Below are 7,084 nucleotides of genomic sequence, written 5' to 3'. Positions count from 1 at the left end.
GGATGGGCCCTCACGAGCGCAGGTCTGGCTCATTTTTCCTTCCTCGTACACAATCCTCCATTCGTTCACTTCTTACTCATCCTTTCCTTAACGTATTGATTCAGATTTAGAGAGAGAGAAACGTGAAGAGAAAGGTTAACCACATTACCATTCCTGTTGGCTGGCCTAAAATGACAGATACGGTAAGGCATGAAGATGAGACGAAAATAAAAAAAAGTAAGGTGACGGCAGCTTTGTTTGCGGTGGACATGCTAAGGTGCCCGCTGCTGGGCGGTATGAGGTGATCTCTTATTCTATACTGCTAGTCTAATTGACCAGAAAGAATTTGAAGGAAAAGAAAGTTTAGTTGTCATCTTTTTCTTTTGTCACGGCCTCAACTGAGCATTAAAAGCAAAAAAACAAAAAAAAAAGATTACCTGGTACTCCTTCTTGAAAGTCATGATTTGCCACAAAAGCCACTCTCTTTAGGTACATAATTTAGATCTCTAAGGAGTGTCACGCCTCCCGCGAGTGTCTGAAGAGAGTACAGCGATCTCCAAAAGAGAGAAAACGTGTCTTTGTAAAGAGAGTTATATACGTGGCAAATCACGGCTCACCAAAAAGTGTAAAAGGACACTTTATTGTCTTATAGTGAGGCGTGGGTTCTTCTTTTATAAAAAGGAGCTAGTTGCTGCACGGCATATACCATAAAGCTTTAGAAATGCATCGAATAAACACATGTAGCCCAATTTGATGCACGTTGTTAGGACTGGAGTAGGGACCTTCGGGTGCGCGGCGTAGGATCCGTGGTCGTAGCATCCCACCGCTGCCACCACTGTTAGGAATGAGGTAGGGCCCTTCGGGTGCGCGGCGTAGGATCCGAGGTCGTTGCATCCCACCGCTGCCACCACTGTTACGAATGAGGTAGCGTGGCCCATCGCTACCGTGCTCGGAGTAGTCAGTAATGGCAAGGTGAAGAAGGAAAAGATTTTATGTACAACTATTTACATATTTTTGCTACCAGGCAACATGACTGCCAGCCCGACCACGTCGGCTGGTTCGACTCCGTTCGAGTCGTTCTCCTTCTCCGATCTCCCTCTCGACGGACCGACACGGCCTTAAATCGTCTAGCCGTCCATTGTCCTGCTGACTGTCCGCCGGTCGCAGGTGTTGGCTCCTATTTCCTTCTTCAAATTGCGGCGCGCTGCTAGAAGTCTCAATTGCGACGCGCTGCCAGAAGCCGCACGCAGGTGTTGGCTCCTTCTAACTTTACGATCCGCCGGCCGCAGGTGTTGGCTGTCTTCTAACTTGACGATCCGCCGGCCGCAGGTGTTGGCTGTCTTCTAACTTGACGATCCGCCGGCCGCAGGTGTTGGCTGTCTTCTAACTTGACGATCCGCCGGCCGCAGGTGTTGGCTGTCTTCTAACTTGACGATCCGCCGGCCGCAGGTGTTGGCTGTCTTCTAACTTGACGATCCGCCGGCCGCAGGTGTTGACGGTCTTCTAACCTGACGATCCGCCGGCCGCAGGTGTTGAACCTCCTTTACAACGCAGGAGTTGAGCAGCCTTTCCATAGCTGGGCAGCTTTGAAGAACGACTGGCGTCAGTTGACGGGGCCGGCCGGGTGAAGACGCCGTTTTCCCCGGATTGCAGACAAAGCATGCAGGGGTTGATCCCTGCTTCGACGTTCGGTCACCTGCTCCGGCACAACAGGACCCCCGCCGCCAAACAATGCATCAGGAGGACGAGCTGCTCCACGTAGCTCGGCTGAATTGATGCGGCCGGACACCAGGCTCATCCACGGCTCGAGGCGAAGCTCCCAAGATCACCGCTCTCGTGACATTCCACACGAACACTCGGCTGGCACGGACTCGATGCTCCTGTGGATAAGACGAACTCGACAGGGCAACCATTATCAAACTACACCCGACGCTGCAAGTGCCCTCCGCACTCCCTCCAATTGCCAGACATGAATGAAACAAATCCTACTGATAACTAACGTTTCCGCTGTAAATAAAACAAGGAGAAGTGCGTATCACATGGCGACAAGCTCAACCACAGACCTCAATTTCAGGTGTTGTTAAAGAAACAACTCCGAGGAAATACAAGAATTGTAATTGTACTATAACTGCTTAGGCATGGAAGGTAAACAACCAAGGAAGCCAACGGAAGCTCAAAGGCTTCGCTGAATCCACACTAAACGCTCTCGGCGTAAGCGTAACACAAAAAGAACACAACATGGTTCTACTAACTATGAACTGAAATTGAAAATAAAGCTTACACCCTTCACATAAAACAATGTTGAACTACCCTTCGCCCTAAATGCTCATGCTAACTAGTACAAAACAAAACAAAACTTAACCTACAGCTAGCTCCGTTGAAACATTTTTTCAGCTAAAACGCTAGAAGATTAACCTCCAAAATACAGACACTACATAGGTCAAAATTTACTTCTTCTACAGTAAACACAAACAAGTAAAATTCGGTTACGCTCGACCAACGCTACTCTTTCACAATTAGCGGTCGTAAAATCTTTACTCACGGCTAACGTGTATTATTCTACGCCGTCAGCTCACTCCCATGCGGGTTACTGCTTCCGCATGTTATTCTTAATATTGCGCCACTAAAACTAGACATGTTCCCGTGAGCACTCTGTCACGCTGCACCCACATCAGGAACTGAATTCGCAAACGACATCCGTAATTGCACGTACTAGTGCCACCGCGAGCTTCTACTCCGCGGATGTACGACTAACCTAGCTCTCCCTTGTGGTCACAATCTTTACAAACAACCGAGTGACTCGCTGTAACCTTTCCTCACTACATAGAACGCACGCGAAAAGAACAAAAAACAAACAAAAATAAATTTTGCGTGGCTCTACCAAAACTCGCACAAAGCCTAGCCTTGCCTATCCTTCTCGCAAGCTCTCAGCTTAACGCCTAAGGTTCCGCTAACAACTCGTGGGACACCTTGACTTACTAGGGAGCTCCCGAACGGCGCACACAAAGCCCTGCGCCGGCCTTTCGTGTAACTGCGCACGTGTCATACGCCAACCGCTTGCGGGCTCCCGCTAAGTGACGGAAACAGCAGGCCTCAAACGCCAACGCTAACTCAGCGCACGCCACTCGAAAACCGCCCAATGTTTCCTTGCGTCCACGCATGACACGCAACGGAAACGCCACAAACTCTTTTCGTAGTCAGCTGACGTAACCCTATTCAAGGCGCTCATCTCTTAAAGCCCTTGACTCGCTCTGATACGTGTCACTAACCATCTGATAGCTAACCGCACAACGCATATCGGCAAACAAACAAAACCACAGAGCGCTTAAAGAAAACAAAGTTGAATAACAGTTAACTAAGCTATCAGTACTCGCGGAAATAAGAAGGAATACCAAATACTAACTAAAATTAACAGTCAAAATTCCTTCCAACAAATCCTGGGTCGACATTCCTGAAAAGCTAACAGCTGTCCTCAACAATTTTTCAGGCGCACTCGTGGCGGTCGCGCCCAGAAGGCTTTTCTCGTCAAGCGGGGTGTACGATACGCATGAAAGTTAATCACCCCCTCTTCGAGCCTCACTACTTTCCCTGTAGCGGACTTTTCTTTGTCGCCTCCTGCCACTTCGCAAAACTCACCGACCACGCGGTTTCGCACCTGATCCGACGCTCTTCGAAAAGAACAACGGGAAGTTCCTCTGCCCGCCGACTCTTTCCGCGAATCATGCGCTTCTCTTTTCTGTTTCTTTCGGCGGTTCGGGCGCATGCGGTAGAAACCTGTCCCTGACGGCAATCGCACTTGTCTTGCAATTTCGCGCCGACTTTTGAACTTCTTTCTCAACCGCGTCACGACCTTTGTCGCATTTCTATCTTGCGGACGCTTTATTTTTGCCCGACTCTTTGTGCATACTTTGGGGCCTTTGTCACGATACCTATGTGCGCGACACCTCGTTGCGCTCCTGCCTCTACACGGCAGTGAAAAAGATGAGAAAAGACGGAAACCTCGGCTTCTGAATCTCATCGACATTCGCTTCCTCGCGATGCGCTTAGCGCACAATCTAGATCCCCGCGGGACTCTCAACTTGGGACGTTTCCTAGCACGCCTTCTTGGGATTTCAGGCCAAGCCTTCAACTTGGCGTCTCGAGAGATGCGGTCGTCGCGTTCTGCCAGCGCTTTAGCACGCTTACCGCTACTGGTCTCTCTTTCATTCCCCTTTTTCTTTCGCCGGCGCCTTTTCCTCACTGAACGGCTCGGAATGCTGGCAGCTTCGACGCACGCGCGTGCAAGTACGCTGCCTTCGATATTCACCGCCAAAATCTCAGGCGGCTCAACTAGCCTATCCTCGGTGTCGTCGCTAGGTGTCCTTACTTCTGACATAGCGACAGTCTCGACACTCTCTAACTCAGCTCGCCCTGAGATGTCTCTCTAGCTTCGGGTGATCTATCACTATCCTGGATAGCCCCTTTTTTTAGGCCTCCGAAGGCGGCCTCTGCGTCCTGCGCTTCGCGACTTATCTCGACCTCTTGGTCTCCGCGGCACGCCTCGTCTTGTACTTTTCGACGCGCTTCGTCCTCACGCGCCTCAGCTTCTCGCGCTATGTGAAGTGCCTCTTGTTCTCGCGCCTCTTTCGCTTTTCGAAGCGCCTCGTCCGCTCTCGCCCATCGAAGCGCCTCAGCCTCTCGTTCTCTCTGATGCGCCTCCACTTCTAGGGCCTTGTGACGCGCCTCTGCTTCCTGAAGCGCCTCGCGACGGGTCTCAGCCTCCTGTGCCTCGCGACGCTTCTCGACCTCTTGGTCTCTGCGGCGCGCCTCATCCTCTTGCGCCTCGGAGCGGCTCGTAATACTAGGCGCCTCGTCCCTCGTACTCGCATGTACGGAACTCTGTGGAGTCAAAGCTCCAAACGGCTGAACTGAGCTACACTCGCGGTCTTCGTCAGTTATGTCCTGTGACTGAACGACAGCCGCGACGCTCTCTAAGCTAGTCAGCTTGCTCTGAGGAGTCTCTTCCATTACTGGGGCTTTATCACTGCCCTGCAAAGACCTCTCTCTTGGGCCTTTGCATTCGGCCGAACCTACATTACCCCACTGGCTGAACAACGTATCCTTAACCTCAGTTACTTCCTGCAGGCCGTCTGACACTAAGGCTAAAACTGAGCCTTTCCCATGTCTGAGGCACTCTGCGTGCCGGTTGGCCATCTTTCCCCTTCCCCCATGCGTGCCCTCGTCCGATGTCCCAGCTTTGCGCGCATGACTCAAACGCTGTCGGAATCCTTTTGCTGACAAGCGACATTTTCGCAACAGCGCCTCTTTGACCTTGTCATACGATACAGCGTCCTTCCTATTGAGTCTAGCTATAACATCGGCGGCCTCGCACGGAAGAAGAGTTAGCAACTCTTGCGGCCAACTTTCTAGGGAAAATCCTGCCTTCTCGCACGTTCGCTCAATATTAACAAGAAAGAGCGCGATGTCCTGGCCAATTTCGAACGGCTGCAAAAGGTCTTCCATCTTTACCGCCTCCCTCACTATGGGAACCTGTCTTGCGGCGGATATACGAAGTTCCAGCTCCCTTAGGTTCAACTCATGTTCCTGCTCGGCAGCTTTCTCTTTATCCCTTTCCTCCTTTCTAGTTCGAATCTCCTCATGAGCTTCCTGGGCCTCCTCGACAGTTACCCTCTCTGCCTCCATAATCGGAAGGATCTGTCGTTTCCGCTTGGCCGAGCCAACCGAAATGCCCAACTCCTGGCAAATTTCAAGGAGGTCCATACTTGTCCATACTGACACTACACTACACCTCGTTTACCCTCTACAAAACAAAGTGGTCAGACCATCCAATTCTTGGCTGACCAAACAAAGTTTTAAGCCAACAACAAAAGTCAAAACCTGCTAACAATGACTTAGGCTAGCTAGGTCTGGCAATAAGAGGTAAACTTCAGGCACTCACCACACCAGGGTAGCTGACGCTGGCCGATCCCACCGCTGCCACCACTGTTAGGACTGGAGTAGGGACCTTCGGGTGCGCGGCGTAGGATCCGTGGTTGTAGCATCCCACCGCTGCCACCACTGTTAGGAATGAGGTAGGGCCCTTCGGGTGCGCGGCGTAGGATCCGAGGTCGTTGCATCCCACCGCTGCCACCACTGTTACGAATGAGGTAGCGTGGCCCATCGCTATCGTGCTCGGAGTAGTCAGTAATGGCAAGGTGAAGAAGGAAAAGATTTTATGTACAACTATTTACATATTTTTGCTACCAGGCAACATGACTGCCAGCCCGACCACGTCGGCTGGTTCGACTCCGTTCGAGTCGTTCTCCTTCTCCGATCTCCCTCTCGACGGACCGGCACGGCCTTAAATCGTCTAGCCGTCCATTGTCCTGCTGACTGTCCGCCGGTCGCAGGTGTTGGCTCCTATTTCCTTCTTCAAATTGCGGCGCGCTGCTAGAAGTCTCAATTGCGACGCGCTGCCAGAAGCCGCACGCAGGTGTTGGCTGTCTTCTAACTTGACGATCCGCCGGCCGCAGGTGTTGGCTGTCTTCTAACTTGACGATCCGCCGGCCGCAGGTGTTGACGGTCTTCTAACCTGACGATCCGCCGGCCGCAGGTGTTGAACCTCCTTTACACCGCAGGAGTTGAGCAGCCTTTCCATAGCTGGGCAGCTTTGAAGAACGACTGGCGTCAGTTGACGGGGCCGGCCGGGTGAAGACGCCGTTTTCCCCGGATTGCAGACAAAGCATGCAGGGGTTGATCCCTGCTTCGACGTTCGGTCACCTGCTCCGGCACAACAACGTACGGCAGCAATATTAGTGGAGTTGTTGTAGTCACTTCCGCGACAGCCGTGTGTCCAATTTCCTAAGTCCTAGGTTACAACTGTAAAAGAGTGATGAATACACCCTTAGTCAGTCGGCAACGGACCGACCGAATGAAGGTATGGGGCGGACTTGGCGCCACCCTTAAATGATTAGCCCGCCTGCCCCTCTGACCTTCCTCCCCTTGTTAGCACGCCTATGGATATATCGGTGCAGACTTGTTCCTTCTATGGTCTCATAATAAAGGTCAAATAACTTTGCAAGCAGTTACACTGACAGCGTCAGAGCAATGAAGTCGCGAGTCATGT

The 7,084-nt window shown here is 51.7% G+C and overlaps 1 long non-coding RNA gene across 1 annotated transcript; it reads left to right on the top strand.

The window, feature by feature from the left end:
* The first annotated feature begins 1,383 nt into the window (after positions 1–1,383).
* Positions 1,384–6,726, top strand: LOC125759775 (uncharacterized). Its single transcript, XR_007417411.1, has 3 exons — positions 1,384–1,468; positions 6,452–6,531; positions 6,572–6,726. It is a non-coding gene; the product is annotated as an uncharacterized LOC125759775 (long non-coding RNA).
* The last annotated feature ends 358 nt before the right edge of the window (positions 6,727–7,084 follow it).

Source organism: Rhipicephalus sanguineus, chromosome 9 (genome assembly GCF_013339695.2).
Source record: "Rhipicephalus sanguineus isolate Rsan-2018 chromosome 9, BIME_Rsan_1.4, whole genome shotgun sequence".
Classification (NCBI taxonomy): domain Eukaryota; kingdom Metazoa; phylum Arthropoda; class Arachnida; order Ixodida; family Ixodidae; genus Rhipicephalus; species Rhipicephalus sanguineus.
This window is presented reverse-complemented; position numbering and strand designations above follow the sequence as displayed.